Below are 18,073 nucleotides of genomic sequence, written 5' to 3'. Positions count from 1 at the left end.
AGTAGCAGTGGGTGAAAACACCTATTACCTCGGTGTGAGTTTCCAGCACCTGGGCTGGGGGAAGCACATAGGCTAGCTGCAGGAAAAAATGACTCTGTACTGGTAATAATTCTCTTTCAGTTGTACCTTCAAGTAACAAGCCCCACTGGACAAAATAATGTTATCACCTGATACTGCTATTGTTTGGTACTTTAATATTAATTCACAAGATGATTTCTTTAAAATTTTAATAGGGTGTAATTTCTGTTTGTAACGTACATACAGTGGTTCTGCTCCAAACACTTTGTTCTGAAATACCAGAAAACAGCCTACAGTATCCTCATGAGAAGAGACAATTAACAAATAAGAAAGGAAGTGAACAGCCCACAAGTTTTGAATCTAACAGAATACCAAACTGATTATGTGCAGGAGTGACAAGGCAATGGTGGAGCACAGGAATGAGAACTGAACCATGAGCATATATGAAAACACACTTGTGGGACTGTAGTTGCTCATTCCATAACAAGTGAGTGGATGCACCGAACTTAGGATCCTGAGAAAGATGAGAAATCCTTTTTGACACGTTAGATGGGTGTCTCAAGCTTTAGGGTGAAAAGTTACATTTGTAAGATTAAAAATTACAGCCCTCTTAGGGGCACTGAAGTGAATTATGATGACTATTTTAAAGATCTCTGTCACAACTCCATTGATCTTTGTCACTTTAATCACTAACTCTAATAAACTGGCCTGTAAGGAGAGCTTTCTTTTGTCCTCAAATACACCTTCTCTTCAGCTCTGATTTTTAATTGCAATAAATAGCAATAAATAAAATAAAAATTAATTTAAAATTAAGAGTTAATAGTTTTCTCTGACTTGTGGACTCAAGCTCATGATTGCACAAAAGATGCTTACAGTCTCCAGTTCTTCATAGAAATGTCTGTGAATTCCAAATGTTATTGTAATGACTATTTGCTAGAAAATTTGTACTGTGTATAGTCATCATTAAATTTTTTCTGCTGTTTATCCAGCAAGCAGAAATTAGATTATCTCTGTTGTTTGTGATGTAAAGCAGCATTTAAGAATTTACTCTCACTGAGAGTAAACATGTTTGCAGAAAATTATGCATAAAGATGGCTAACACCACAGAAATGCCCTGCTGCAAATGCAGCCAGACTTAGACTTAATCCTGAAGTCTTCTGCTGCATCTGACTCTGGAGCTTGTACCCACATGAAGGTACAAGGGATGGAGAGTGAGTATGTGAGCAGATCTGGTTGTAAATAAGCCACAGCCTGAGAAGCATTTGTTTGGCTGTCTCTGCCAGTATCAGCAGCTAATAAGAGGAGTAAGGACCTCTGAAGAAGTTGTGAACTGAAAAAGCAGATAATCTCTACTAGGGCTTATTAACTTCCGTGAGTTCTGGATCAGGCACAACAGCAGTATGCAGATACAACACGGTAAGGTCCAGGTTACTGTGAGCATCTCTGCACGCCTGGCTCCTGGGATTTGTTATCTATATGCAGAGTCACTCCTGGACACTGGTATGCGGATTTGGACTGGTATGTCTAATGTTGGTCCAGTTACGGGATCACTTTCAAACTGGGGGCCTACAGCTCTGTGTCTGAAATCAGTCTTGATTAACCCCTGAATTTGCAAGTTAAATTATCCTAACTGCAGCCATTATCAAATCAGTCATCGCAATATATAGGCTGTGTGTGTAAAGGATGTGTTATTGGGAAAGGCTCACACCTGGCAGAGGCTGAGCACTTTCAAGATCCATTTTGAAGGAAGTACGTAGCACCTCATTGGTCTATTGCTAGTTGTTTTGCCTTCTATGATGAAAGTGAACGCTGCTAAGGACTGAGTAATACAATTTCAATGTTTTGACTATATTTAGAGGTATAACAGGTTAATACAGATCATTCTTTTAAGTGCTTTAATTAAACTTTGATTCTTAAAACATGTTTTGCACTGGATTAGCTACAATGGACTGTTTCCATTGCAGAAAAATCTTCAAGGAGGAAAGAAGAATAGTGAAAATGACCTTCCATTTTCTCCCTTTGAGTGCAGTGGCATCTGGCTGCTGTATGGGGCCACCACTGAGTACAGCCCAGAAATTCAACATAATGCAAATCTCCAAGGGAAAATAAGACTCCATTCTGTTAAGCATAGGCATTGCGTGTGCTTTTCTGCAGAATGAACTGCCCCTTTGAGGACTCTGCTAGAGAAATACTTTTTCTTAGAAATAATATCCTTTTTCCTCTCATTTCACTTTTAAAAAACTTATTTTCTGTGAAAACTGGAAACTTTATTGGTTTTCAAAAACACTGAAACTTTTAATCAAAAGAAAGACAAAGAATAAAAAGAAAAATAGCATCAAAGCTGGAATATTTTAATGGATGTTTTATATCTTATGCCTTTTTGGTTTAAAAGGAATGCTCTCTCCCTTGAGATAGTCTTTCAGCAAAAAAATTCTGAATAGAACCATCACTTACCTTAAAAATATAGGATGGCAACAACAATCTTAGGCTTTACTCTATAACAGTAATTTAGCAAAACTGACACTCTCCTGCTGATTCACTGCTGATATGGTCTTGCTACTAGGCAATCTTCTTAAATTCAAAGCAGAGGAAAAGTTTGTGGCTTTGAGGACTGCATCATGGTGTGATGGGTCCTCTGTGTTGATGCTGGTATTCTGCTGAAGCAGTACTGCTACTGAAAGCCTTTAGTCAGCTGGCTAGAGGAATATTTGAGAGTGTAGCCATGCAAGACAACCCTGTGTCACTGGCATAATGAAATCAAGAGAACAAGACTCACCTCTGACTCGAGGAATTAGGTATTTGCCTTGGAATTCCTTCCCACAAAACAACAGGCTAATCTTCATAAAGCATAGGATAAACAAAGAGTTAAATCTAGAAACTGGTATTTCAATAAGTGCCTTGCGCTGACTTGGATACCACCATGTGTGTACAAACACATACAGAATAACAAATAGTTAAGTTTAGTTTGTTTCCAAATTAATTTCCCTTCACTAAACTGGTTTCTTTATTAGTCATGAAAAGCTTTTCTTTTGAACCAGAGTTTCATCCTGGAGAATGTTGTCAGAGTGTGTTGGACTTGAAATGATCTCCATGGAAAAAGTGGGAGAACACTATGAAAGATGTAATTATTTACCATTTATTTATTTTCTTTTGAAGATACCAAACAACTTCTGAAACAATTCCAACACTCCTGAAATGGAAATTTCATAGGTCAATGATTGATAGGGAATTTGCAGCTAATGACTTTGGGGCAAGGAGTGGGGGTGAAAATTTTCTTGTATTTGATTGATCTGTTAAAAAATCAGTTTGTGAAGGAAAAGTTGACTGAAGTAAATTTGATCTCTTGCAGTTTGTAATTTTCTGGCCCATTTTCTGATAGAAAAGCCTTTCTTGCCCATTCAGTCAACTTCTTGGATAACTACAGTTTTGATAATCAGGCCTGGGTATGGAAATGGTTGAAAACTGTTGTTCCAAAATCTATCTCTTTAATGATTCCCCATTCAGCATTTTGTTCTATTGAATTCCTTCCTGTGTTTTCTTTGACTGTGTTACTATGTCTGACTTCAATTTATCTCTGCTTACACAAAAACGTAGGAAATGTTGTTCATGCATCTTGGTAAATGAATAAAAGCTAGTCCATCACAGTACTCACTGAATAAAATACCCATGAAGATGTGTCCAGAGAGTGGCAGCATGAAAGAGCCAGGACCTGAACACTGAAATCTTTGAGAGAAAGCCAAACAAGCTGCTGAAAACTGATTAGAATCAAGGACTGTTGAGGAAACATGCAGTGGAGGAATGAGAGGTATTCAAAGCAGAGATAGGTGGCATGATATCCTCCGTGTTCATTACAGTGGAATCTAGGTGTCAAAAATGACAAAAGAAACTAATGTGGGTTAGCAAAGTTATGAAAAGCACTATCAAATTTTTGCAGTCAAACACAAGATAAAATGAACCTGGAGAAAAAAAAAAGAAGTGCTGGCTCAGCTGCAGTAAATGCCATCCCTAAATGAAACATGAAAGAATGCAGGAAAGGCTAAGAGCCCACCTACTCCCTCCTCTGTGCCTCCCAAGAAGGAAAGAAAATAAAATCTGAAAAACTTAGATAGGACTTTTAAAAGTTTTTGTCATTTTTTAAAAGCTCCACAAATGAGCATTACTGGTTCCTCTATGTAAGAGTAGTGAGAGGAGAGAGAATGGCAGGACAATGGCGATGAGCTTTTAAAATGTGCGTTGTGGAACGGGCTCAGTTGGCTTGGCATGGTCCAATGGACAGGAAATATAAGGCTACAAACCAGAATGACAGGCTCCAGTGCATCTTATGTGTGGTTTCAGAGTCTGTTTCCTGTTTGATAAAATTCATGTACAGGGACTGCTTTCTCCAAAGGAGAAAATTGATACCATTCTGAGAAAGGTACCTAAGTCTCATAACATGACTGTTGTTGGACTCCCTTTGGTGCAGACAGGAATCAAGAGCATTCAGTATCACATACTGAGCATGTGGATTTGAAAAAACCACCACCCCTTTCATCCTTTTTAGAAAGATGTTCTGCCCCTTCTTTAATTCAATAGTCATTTTCTATGAGGAGTCTGTTAGGAGCATGGCTACTTCCCCTACTGGGAGAGACACCAACTCATTAGATACTATATTAGCAATGCACACACAGGCGTACGGCAGGCCTTTAATCACAGCAGTGTTCACTGTCATCTTGTGGGTAGTGTCCAGGAGTTTAATGAAAGAAGAGTTGAGTGGTTTGCAATTTCACATGCATTTCTACTGATGCATATGAACAAAATGTTCTGTTTTCATAAACCAATGCCAAAGCAGCTCTCTCAGTCTTCAGGAAGGCTGACAAAAGCTTTAATGTTCAAACATGATGTGTATTTCTTTCCTTTTAAAATTTATTTCCACAAATAATTTCCAGCCTTCACTCTTCTGAATTTTGTTTTGTTCAGAAGAAAGGAACGATTGAGCTTCTCATTTGCCATAGAGATATGCAACACTGCCTACAGAAAATGTCATTTCTTTATCCAATGGTAACTAATGTAGGGGTTAACAGCACCTCAACCTATTCCTATAGGGGCAACCAAGACATACCCCAACAGCAGTAGTCCTCATACACACTCCTGGCTACTTTATCTCCTATAAGCAGCTATTGTTGATTTTCTTGCTCCATCAGCCAGATGAAGCATTTCATGCAAGTATGTCTTTGTTCTTGGACATGGACCAGTGGGGTCTTTATGGGTCCTATTCTTGTGAGTAGAAGTGAGCATCTCCACTACAGGGACATACAGCCAGTCTTACCACTTAATACGCAATGGAGGTCTAGTTTATATAGTCAGTAATGTCTCTGATGCAATCTATCTTATCCTAAAGTCAATGCCTGTGTTTTCTGGATGAATCATGTTCTGAACAGCATTACTCTAAGGGGATCAGCCTCATTGCAGACACCTACACTGCCAGTAGAAAAGATTAATTCCACAGTAGGATTTCACTGTATCACAAAACTGATCTATATACCTGTTCGTATTACTCTCAAAATCTTGTTATGGGCAGAAAGGGAGCACACCTGACACATAGACAGAAGAATTTATTGTTAGGCTCATTAAAGTCTTGACAGGCTAATCAAATACAACAAACAGTTATTATTAGTCCAGGCACAGTAATAATAACACTCACAGTGCAAACAAACACAGGAAAAAACCCAAACAAACAACTCATTAACAACACAGTTAAAATGTTAATTTAAAAACCAAAACCTGCAAAGGCCAAATTTCCTCTAACCTACCTGCTTGTTTCACTGGTGTTATGGTCAGTCTTGCAGAGGTTCTCTGACTCATCAGGTCACAGCTTCAGTGTCCCTCCAGAAGAAGGGGGTGAGGATATTGAGAGTCACTGGTGCCTTGGGTGCTTTGCCAGAAGGGGGTTGATACTGGTCACAGTGATCCCTTCCCCCTTGATCCTGCAGTCTCCTTGGGGTTATTTTTCTCTTGTTTCCCGACACATTGTGCATGTATGCTCTTTCTTTTCATTGCTTGCCAGTTATCCATTTTTTTTGGTTGTCTTTATTGTCCATGATTTGCAGGGCTGCACTCCTGTAGTGACCACTGTGATTTGTGTTCACTGTAGGGGACCTCTGATGTCTGCCTGTGTTTGTGCTCTTCCACAGCACATTTTATTCTAGAATTTACGCCACAGAACACAGCTACTGGCTATTGCTATTAAAAATAAGTGTTAACCACACCATTGCACAAAATTAAATGAAATCTAAAGCCAGTTTAGGGAACAGTTACCTAGCTGCTAGACAATTGCTATCACAGCTTAAACAAGCTAAACCCAGCTCAAGCCAAGACAACCTCAGTCCTGGGGTCTGTCGTCTCTTACTACTAGTAGCATTTTGCATTTTCTGTGCTACAACAGGGAGCCAAGGGCTGCAGCTGGGGTGGGGATGGAAAGAAGCTGCTGGAGCAAAGTACGGGCTGCAAAGAGAACTGAGATGTGGGAAAATATTTTGGCTGTGCAATGGCTTGGGGGCCTTGTGTAAGGCGCATCCTACAACTGGGGTTGGAGTTATGATGCCATCCACTTTTAGTACATTTGCTTGATTTGGTGATGTCATCGCATGGAGCACATCCACTGCTGAGAGTGTCTTGCATTCGTGCAGGTTCATTTTCTGGTGCAGTGCCTACCACTTAATTTCTTCACAGAGAAATACACCAAAAAATTCAGTGAGGTCAGCCTCTTTTGAAATGTCCTTTGCAAAGATATTGAACGCTGGCCTTAAGCCTTTTCTCTTTAATCAGCAGAAGCTGCTGTTTGAGTTATGATTGTAACCTTTGCTTTACTGTGTTTGACTCCCAATGGAATCCCATAGAAGCTGTGTTACATCCGTAGCAAATTTATATGTTAACTTCTCTTGGTTAAGCTTTGTTTCTTTATGTTCTTGCTCTCTTGCATTGTGTCCTCAAAATCTAAATTTATCATCACAATCCATCTCATTTGTTGAAACAATAATTTCATCAGCACTCTATTCATTTTCCTCAAATAGATATCATTTAGATTTCTTCCTGCTCCAACCAATTGCTTCTGTCAATCTGAAAACCACAGCCTGCATCTTTAATTCTCCTTGCAATAGCTATCATGGCTGGCTTAAGAAATTTTCAGCAGAAATTCTTTTTGCCAAAAAAGAAAAAGCAAGCTTGTTGGGAATTTGCACTTTTTCTTTTTGCCAAACCGTACAGAAAAAATTATCCCTCAAAGAATGCAATTTCCAAATAAGTCAAGACATTTTATTATAGTATTTTTAGGTGAATGTTTCATTCTTATTTTTTTTCTGTTCAGAATAACTCAAAGCTTTGAAGTTTCTTTCAATGTATACATTATTGTCATTGATGTGTAAAAGTAATAATTTAAGACAACAGCTCTCAACCAGCTCTCAGAAGCAGTCTTTATAGTATATTTTTATGGTCCACAACAATCACTGCATGATTCCCTCCTGTTTTATATTTCAAAAAGAAGTGGCACTCTCATCTCGGGGAAGAAAGAAGGAACTGGAGCTCTTCTTAGAGACAAGGGTCATCGGTGGGACTGAGGTTGCATGAGCTATAAGCAACATAGCAGTTAAAAGGAAGATGAGAACAGAATAAAACTGGTATTCTAACTTTTTCATGACTCAGTAGGTTTGGAAAAAAAGAATGCAGATATTTATAGGAGAAAAAAAATGTCACCAAGAATCCTTGTCTCATTAAAGACAATTAAAATACTTTAAAGCCTTTACTTGAGCCACAGATTTGTCTAAGCTATGATAAACAGGGAGGAGGGGGAGGCATATGACATTTCCCCCATAAAAATATGGCTTACGGAAATACTTAACATTTTTGGAATCCCAGTAGAAATAGGTGCACTCACCTGAATATCTTCTAGTGTACTCTGGTGTGTCAAAACCAATTATATTTGCCTTTGAAGTCATGCTTACAGGTGTTTTAAATTTGGGCTTCTCTTAAGTTTCTGTGTGAATTGTTAATCATAATGCCTCCTATTATTTGTGAGGAGATATTTTGCTCTCACACAGCATGAGTGACAGGTTTTTCTCCTACCATTTTATATGAATAATGAATTGTTTCAATGCGCACATAGAAAGGACATCATTTAGACTTGGTTATCATTTCCAGACTGTGCTTTATCTATTTTTTACTGAGTAGAAAATGAACCCATAACTTACTGCAGTCTTTCCTACTTCTAACTTCTTTTCAGTATTATTCAACATATAGTATTTCCTCTGAAAATTATCTTAGACCACCTTGTCAGTGTTTTTCTTTTCTTTGTTTTCAGTCCGATTTAAAAGAATTGCTTCAGAAAAAATGGTCTTTAAATACAGAGATTTGTGCTTTATTTTGAAGAAGAAATATATACTCTTAGCATCTCTGTTAAGCATTATATATCATTCTTGAGTATATTGCCATGTCCAGGAAACGCTTGTGCCTTGAATTCAAGTTGAGAAAAATGCATTAAAACTAAAGTAGAGACCCATTTCGAAGTCCAAGATGTTAAAATACAAGGAAGTCCTGGCTGTTGCAGAAGCTACATACACGGAAATTCTTTCCATTTTTTTCTGTACTCTTACCATTATGAATTACTTTGTGCATTGCTTATGAACTTTTCAGTCATAGGTGTTAGTTAAGGTTACCTTTATTCTATTTAGTTCAGTGAGTAATTAACTTTGTCTCACACTTTGTGGCTACTGCTGCAATTCCAGAAGTGGGGCTGGGGGGAACAACAATGTTCATGGTTGATTTTTTTTTTTTATATTTCTCTACAGACAGATGCATTTTTCACCTGAAGCTGTAACACACTCATTCTCCACTGCTTTATGTCTTACATAGCTACTAATAGTTACACCTGTGCACCATGGGAGCTTGAGCCTTTTGCATCACAGCAAGAGAGTGAGATCCTCATCCCTGCACGTACAAATTATAAAAAAAAGAAACCACAACAAACCCCTAGGAAAATCAGAATTCTGTTTTATTTGTTTTTCACTATTTCTCCATTGTCTTCAGTACCAATTGCCAGAACTACCAGAGTCCCTTACTATTCTGTAATTATGCAACTGATACACAAAAGAGTCTCAGCTCTTCTCCCTCTGAACAAAGATGATGGAGAAAATGCATAAAAATGTGCTCTACCAAGTCACTTCATTGAATCATCTAAAACTGGTACCCTGTTGCTAGGAATTGATTAGGGCTAGCTGCTTCTGAAGAAGATGCAAGAAAAGCTAGATAATGATGAACTAACTTGCCATAATGAGCAATTAGTAGCTGGCTTGTGAACCTCAGCAAGAAGGTTGGTATTCAATCTACTTATTTTTTTCAAACCCCTTTTTTCATATTGCTTTTCCCCCTCCCTTGTTTCTCTACAGGAGCACTGACTGTGCTCATTATCTTCATAAATGCCTATTGTTCTGACCCTCGAGAAGTTCTTGGCCTTACTATGTCAAAGAAATATATTTATAGGCTAGTTATGCAGTATATTAAAGTGGCAGGTCTTTTTCCCAGTTTGTCCCATGCTGGTAAGTAAGTGAAAAGTTAGGTACAAAGTAGAATCACAACAAAACTATACAGTATCAGCAACATCAAGAAATTCAGGAACAGAGAAGCTAGAGGAAATTTTATCATCTTATCCTATGATTTCCACTTCTTAATATTAGAAGTGGTATAATCACTGTCAGCTTTTATGCCTCAATACTCGTACAGGGTAGCTGTTCTCACTTTTCTGCTTGTGACCAGAAACTGTCTCCACATTTCCAATGTACATTTATTTATGGGCAGTTTTTATCCCTTTGACAAGTCTTGTCCTTTTTTATTCTAGTTTGCTCTTTGGATAAGCTTACAGGATGCTCTTGGATCCTCACTCAGCCTTTGGTTTACTTAAACAAGTCCAGCTTTCTTAGCCTTTTCTCAAAAGATCATCCCACCAATTTTGCTTACCTGGCGTGAAACTGGTTTGTGCTAGGAACTGGAGATTTGTGCAAAATTCTGGTTAAGGTTTTAGCAATATCTAGTAAAATATTTTAATCACTTCCACATTTCGACTAGAAACACTTTGTCTAAGTAGAGTCTTCGGGGGACTGCACTTACTTTTTCTTCAGGGGTGCATTACTTTGTTGTTTTAATACCCTTTGATGTGCCTATAACTGACTTGCCCTTCAGGAAATTCTCACTTTATGTCCTTGTTTCCCATTTTCCAATATTTAGCTTTCTTTGCTGATAATTTTTTTTTTTTTTTTTTTTTTTTTTTTAATCCAGGTTTATTCTTTCTGTTCCTATTGACAGCCTTTTGATGCGTTCATGTCCGGAACTGTTCTCTACATTTTTTCTTGTTTGAGATTCAAGTTTTGTATAGCTTTTAAAAAAAAATTTATCCCAATAAAATTCCAGGTGCCCTCTCCATTCAACTCCCAGAGTTTCTCATCCAGTTAATTTATGTTTATCTTATTTTATCAGTTTCCTTTTCTGAGCTAAACAATATAAATTACAGATTTACCTTTATTATTTAATTTTGTTTAGACCAAATTAATTCCAGATCACTCTGCTTGAGTTAATTTTCTATAGCCAGTTTTTCTACAGTGTCCTCATTACTTGCCAAAGCCAACTTTTCATTTTTTTCAGCTAGTAGTTGATAGAAAAATTACCTAATGCTGTTATCTCCAGGCACATTTGCACCCAAATTAGTATAATTTTGGTCTCTATACCTGGAAAGCTATACCCTTCCAGAGAAGAAAAAAACAGTTGATATTTTATTTCTTAAATACTATTGCAGAGGTTTTCATCCACATACCAGTCCAGTCCTGTGAAGTCTGTACTAGACTCCTTAACTTTCCTTTAGCAGATCAGAAATATTCCACTGAAGATTAGTTGTGGCTCCGCATCTTCCTCAGTCTGGCATCGTCATTCTTGTTCTCTTCCAGCTGAAATCTGGCAATAGCTTTTCTCATTGGCAAGGACTGGATTCTTCCCCTCTCCCACTGGGATCCATTTCATCCTTAAGTCCAGATTCAAGTCCTCAAGTTTCAGTCTCAGGGACTCACTGAACGTGATCCCATCTACAGCAATGAGCTTTGAAAGCACAATCAGACCAAATTCAAATATAGAAGCCATGGATGTTGCATTGCCTATAGATCATCAGTTATTCAGCACTTTCTATTTAATGCTAAAGCTTCTTTTTATCACTCCCAAATCGAGACCAATGCCAAATAGGACTGGAATAGAAATACTAAGTGATGTTTTCATTACAGCTGGGATCAATTATTATGGCTCATTATTTTCAGATATTCAAGATTGTGTTATTATAAAATGCTAGCTCATGCGAATGCTCCCACTGCAGTGATTCCTACGGAATATCGACTATCTGATATTCCATTCCATTATTTTTTATCATTATTTTGACTTAGGGTTCTTCAACTAATTTATATGTTCCCTAAACATCAGTCCTTTATGACTGACTTTTACCTTACACTCCTGCAGCTAGCTCTTGCTTGCTGTTCAGGCACATCAAAATCAATAGAAGTTCTGCATGGGTAGTTCATGCCACAGAGACTTTGGAAACCCTCAGTTTTTCCAGTCAAACTTCTCAGAAGGAGGAGTCCATATCAGTGGTAGGGGCTAGGGCTGGCCCCATAGCTGCAGAATAATCTTCTAATTAATTTGTACTACATTTATCACTGTAGTACATAAACACCTTGCATGCTCCCTCTGTAGATTTTTAAAGACCTATTTTACTGTGAATTGAGTCGGAGAAAATACACTTGGCTTAGCTGTTAATTGCTGACAGACAAGACAAAAAAGTAGATGAGGCAGATATAATGGGGGCACAATGTAATGTTATCTGGCTAACGATTTTAGGGACTGTCTCTAATAAATGTGTGCTCTACAAGCCTATCTCATGGAAGTACTCTTGTGAAGAATGTTTCCCTTTTCCTGCCAAAGGAGAGCTAGGGATGTGATAAAAGAGGAGCCGAATCATTTATTAACATGGTGTCACAAGCCAAATGTTTCCATTTTTCCAGCAAAATAAAAAGAGCTGTCATTACAAGGGTGAGAACTGCTGGTTAAAGCAAAAATTACGGGAGAAGAGCTCTAGCTTCTCTTCCTGTTGCCAATACAGCAGGCGGTTATGACTTCAGACTTACCATTTACAGTCTGATTTGCAGAGGTCCCATTAACTTTCGCTGGAGAAGGTGTGCTCAACACCTTTGAAAATAAGCTTCCTAATCATTTTGTGCCTTAGTTTCCCTATTGTAAAATGAGGAAGAAAATAACAAGATCTAACTCACTGCTTGTAAAGTGCATTTAAAAGTCCATTTAAGAACGAAAGGCACAGCAACTACTCTGGCAAAGCTGCCCCTGCTGAGCTGGGCTACGCGTAACAGATGTAATATTTCAGGGAATGATATAATGCCATACCCCTCCCCTCATTGATCTTGCCCTTGAATTTTTCGAGTCTCTAGCTTCTGCAAGCCTCTGAAGTGAAAGGTCCTGGTGTAGTCTGCTGCGAATAGCAGGATCTCATGAAGCAGGCTTTAAAACAACAAATCAGTCTGCAATTGCTGCTCATTTCATAAAGCTGTTAAACATTTCAGGCTGTAAATTTTTTTGATATTTCACAAGCCTGGTGTTTAGAGCTTTCAGGTTCCTGATTTGCAGGGAGCAGCTAGTACTACTATCCCAAAGGACTTGTGTAATATTAAGCTGATAATATTGCTTTAGGTTCAGTCATAAGTAAGGGGATAGATCATTCATGCACATTCATCACTATGTGCTGACTGGAAAAAAAATGGACCCACCATTTCTGAAACAATATTTGTTAGCATATTATTCATTTGCATACAATTAACCTATTTCACTTAGGATCTGGACTCAATTTTACATTGTAAATAAGAGAGAAAAATGTAGCCGTGTATCGGGATTTTCACAGTAACTTTTTGCGGGGATTCTTTGCTGTAAACCACTCTATTTTACAGGGTTGTATTTATGTTGTTGTGTGCTGGTGCTGCACAAAGTGTTTAACTGTTCCAAGCTTTGCAGCAGAAGCATATTTTACATAGCATGGCATGTTCCAACTAGCCGCCTTTCTTTGTGCTTTGCTGATGACATCTTCCCTGACAGGAGAAGAGGAGGGAAAACCATCGTGCCGCCATCAAATCTTAGAGACCTGGTGCAGTCGCACCTGGGTATCCGCTGTCTCTCTGCAGGTTTTTTCCTCTCAGACCAATCAAGCCCCTGCCATTTGGCCACAAGTGGGCAGTAATTAACCGCTAATTCAAATCGCAAGACACTCGGCTCGCTCACTCCTGGCTGAGCTTCATAACCTTCAGCCTGCCCTTTCTTTGGCCCTACCTGATTACCTACTCTAGGAAGGAGCCTGGTAGTAAATGCCAACTTCGGCATTCTTACAGAAAGTGTTTTAAAAGTCTGCAGAGGAGTTCGGGAAGGTGTGTGTTTCTGTTTGAGACAGTGCAGATGGACACCCAAAGCAACACCTCCCTTTCAGAGCCACCGCAATCCCTTCTTCAAGCCTTGAGTTCTCCTGCTCCCAACCATTTAAATAAGAAACTTGAGAAATGATATAACTGAGTCTAAATGACTAATTATATTTAGAAAATTCTGGTATTTGCAATATTGAAATTACTGCCTTTCTTACAAAGGGAAAAAAAATCAACAAAAGCAAGTTAAGCAAACTGGTTTGGTATGATTGGCATGGCTTTCAGGGCCAATGCTGCATGGTATTAGTACATCTTGTTTATCGGTCTTGTTACCTTAAAGAATGGAATATCTGTTTCTGCTTAAGTGGGACAAAATATGAAGATAGTATCTTTTTAAGGCCAGAGTCTTGGCCTTTCCTTTGTGGGAGTATTGTCACCCTGCTCTTTTGGAAAACTGAGAATTATTTTACCTCACTTCAGGCTCTTTTTAGACTAGGAGGTAACTTATGACTATATCACATGAGAGGTAATACTTTATAACAAAAAGCCATACGTAAACATGACACGCTTCCCTTGACACATGCCAGCCAGGTGAATGAAATGTTAAGAGAAGTTTGTCTCATTTTATGTAAGTGAGTCTTGAAATGTGCTGACAGCAGGCATTGAAAGTTGGCTTTAGACAATAGCTTCCAGAATCCAGACAGGAGGCCAGAAGAACCGGAGTACATGAGATCTGAACCTGGAAGATGACTGAGCTATGAGCGGCTGCAGAACTGTTTCTAGGAAGCTGGAATACATATAATCCCGCTATGGGAAAAGTGACAGCTCTTTTGACACTGGGAGACGTCAGTTCAGAGGTGAGATTCATCCAGAAGGAAGGAGTAGACCAGCACCAAGTTCCTCTCTCCTGGGCAAGAAATGTCCACATAGTCTTTATGGGAACAATAGCTTTTTTCCTCATCCTGCTATGGAAAATTCCCTGTTGCTATTTTTCTTATAAAGGTGTCAGTTCTCAAAGCAGCCACCTGAAGCAGCCTGTGGACATCCTGTACACCCAAAGACAGGACACTTGAGTTGGGGCATTTCTTACCTCCTGAGGACACCTGGGTCCCCTCTCTGCCCAGGCAGGGCTGGGCACAGCTGGACCCCATGGTCTACAGGAGGGTGCTCCATCAGCTGGCTGGTTTGCAGAGGTGTCAAAGCCCTGCTCCTTTTGGCAAAGCCCAGTATGAGCAAAAAATTCTCAGTGCATCCAGAAATCAAGACAAAGTTTTTCTGTGGTCCCTTCCTGCTGCAGCCTCACATCTCATTTGCTTTTCTGACCACTGCTGCTCACTGAGCAGCTGTCTTCAGTGATCTGTCTATGATGATGCGGCCAGAGTGCTACTTTAATTTTGCTTGCAAATAGGCAGCAACAGATGGTGCAAAGCAGGTAAGAGAGTTATCTGCCATTAAGGGAAACAGGGCGCAAGACTAGCAAATCTATCTTTTTTTTTTTTTTTAATTTGAAAGAAAGACAGTTCAGGGAATTTTAATACAAAGCAAAACAAGTGGTAAATAAATAGATAACCAGATAACAAAAAGTTAGGATTAAGGAAACACTGGAAGGAAACAAAGAGGTTTAGATGAAAATTATTTTCTTTTAAACAAGAGCAAAGCTTGCATAAAAGGAAAAAAGAAAGGAAAAAAAAAAAGAAAAACAGTTAAATGTATGTGGGCAGTCCATGTGAAATTTCAGGTGGCTACTCAGGAAAATGGACAAGTCAAGTAATTGAAAGGAGAAATGGAATTGCAAAGGATCATAGGATTTCAAATTAAGTGAACAAATTGTATGGGGGAGGTGTGTAGACCATATGATACAATAGCTTGAATTGGCAGACAGCTTATAAGAGTGGCTCTGAGTGAATGGCCCTTCATCTCCTGTGGCAAATTGAAGATAATGCCAGTATTTCATAGTCATTTCACTTTTATTATCACAAAAAGTTTAGGCCAGTATTCTGTTACCTTGAATGTCTTTATGGTGCCAAGTTGAGCTGGCCAAGAAATGGATGTGATGATTAATTTGCTGACTCTGAAGAAGAGGGTAAAAGGAGAAGGCAAGGTTTTTAGGATTATTAGAATTTTAAGAACATGAAAGAACCAGAAACATTCAAGTAATTCATTTTGAACTGGACAGAAAATATTTCATTTTGGTTTGGATCATTTTTGATCTTTCTAAACTTCTTTTCAAAAGCTGTATGTCAATACAGAGAGTAAAAATGCTATTTCAAAAGAGCTCACTATTTTACATTTGAAAATGTCAAAAACTTATGGCAATTTTGAAGCAACATTTCTACCAATGCACAGGTTTTTTTCTTGTTTCAGAAAATCTTGCCTTTTTAAGTTGTCCCAACCAACAGTTTCTCCTGATTTGGATCACAGCCCTGGTTTAAAACATGTTTGGTTATTTCTACATTCACTGAAAAAAGGTCACCCAAATTTGGTGTCAAAAGCCCAAGCTTTAACCAGCCCCTGAAGTCTGAATTTTCATGACAATGACTAGAATGTGACTGAGTCTGTCAATACACAAATCTGTGGCACACCAACAGTGAAAAAAATTAAGATCAAACTGAAGCAGAGAGAATTGAATAAATCAAAAATAAGCTACCCGCTACTATGTTGACTATGTTAGTTTCACATTCAGTTCTCCAAATTCTCCTTACCACCAAGAATCTGCTGCTTAAACTCATGTTTGCCACACTCAGTGCAACATGAAAAAGCATTTTTTGCTTTAGAATTCTGCACGTTGCGAGGTGTGGGGTGTTGTGGGACAATAGCTGTTAGCCACTACTGGGTGTCTTAGGTTTGAAGCAACATCCTCATTCTCTGTCCTGCCCTTCTTCCTCCACTCCCTTATGAAAGTGCTTTCCTTGGAAGTGTTGCTTGCTACTCATTGGCAATGTAAAATTTTTACTCTGCAAATGGACACCAGCTCCTGTGATTTGACGGATGACTGTTGCAGACATTCAGGAACATGAGGAGAAAGTGTTATAGGCTATAATGAGATCATGTAAAATTCTATGCAGCATATCAGAGAGAACAATTTTAAAATTCATCTATTTAACTGGCAGCCAAATGCAGCTTTTTCTAGGGAGGTGAAATGTGCTCCTGGCTTTTTCTTTTCTTCTGAAAACTGTCAGTCACATTCTGCATCAGCCTGGGTCTATGCTTAGCTTTATCAGGCAGACCAGTCAGCACTGAATGGCATTAATGTCATCTTGGGGTAATGAAAGTGTAGATAACCATCCCGGAGACTAGTTGGGAAAAAGCTACTGATGCAAGTAGCTGAAGGCTCTATTGACTGCATAATTCACATTTCTCATAGAGGAGGGTATGATCTATAAATTGTTTTAGGCTTTCTTACTGATGAAGCAGCAAGAATTTTGTTGCTGATGGGCACGGGAAGCAGTGATAAATAGCCATGTATGCATGTACGGGAAAGAAAAATGGTTTGCATTTTATCAGCAAAGCAAAGGATTCAAAATGTAGCCCTGGATGTTTTGCAAGTTATAGCAGTGTGAATGGAAAAAAATGTGTCTTCTGTATAACAATGATAACATGAGTGATAATACAGAAGATCATTCACCTATTCTGTATTAGCTACCTGCTGGATACTGCATCTGTGGAGGCCGTTTCCTGATGGCAGATTGCAACAGCATGAAATAATGTCTGATGAAACAAAACTGATCAACCTGCCTCAATGTTCATGGTGATTGGACACCTTTTGGACCTTGAGTTATTACAGGATTATGTTGCTTCTAGTGGTAGATCTCCTGTTTACTGCTACATGACAACACAGCTAATATGTCACTTAATGAGTGGGACATCTTGGCAGTGTTCTGGTGTGGTAGCAAGATTTCTTGGGCTGGAGGGGTGCCTCACAACAAAATTGTTTCAAGCCTTTAGGTGAAAAGACAATAAGAAAACAGGAAAAAATCCTTTCCTTTTGGACCAGGTTTAAATCAGTGTAAAAACAAAGGTAAACATTTAAGCAACCTTCAGAAGGAAATGTCATTTTGGGAAAAATAGTGTAGAATATTAGTCTTACCCCTCTCTCATCCCATCCCAGTCAAAATGGTGTGACCAGGATGACCAATATACTCCTTGACTGCCAATAGGGGTGACGATGATGAATTGTTACTCTTTGAACCATGTACTTTCATGAAAAGCAATGCAGGAGGAGTTGCTGCTGTGCATTTGAAGGAGGGCAGTATGTGTATAAAGTGTCCATCAAGAAGGGCTTGGTAAGGATTCAGCCTCCATTGTCAGTCTTCCTTAATTTGATCACCGGGATATTTATGTATTTATATACAGTATGCTATATATATTTACAAGTATAGTATATTTATAGTTTCAGAGCTGGGGGTGACCTATGATGCTTTCTCCAGTAAGCTGTGCTCAAGGAATGAGATTGTGCCAGAGAGCTGATGGGCACAGGGAAACAGAGAATTTCTTGGGGGAATTTTTGTGAGAAAGGACTCTACCGTATCTGGGGACAAGACTTGCCACAATAAGCTTGAGGTTGCTAAAAAATGTGC

Source organism: Aquila chrysaetos, chromosome 13 (genome assembly GCF_900496995.4).
Source record: "Aquila chrysaetos chrysaetos chromosome 13, bAquChr1.4, whole genome shotgun sequence".
NCBI lineage: Eukaryota > Metazoa > Chordata > Aves > Accipitriformes > Accipitridae > Aquila > Aquila chrysaetos.
The sequence above is the reverse complement of the archived record's forward strand: the minus strand, read 5'-3'. Positions refer to the sequence as shown.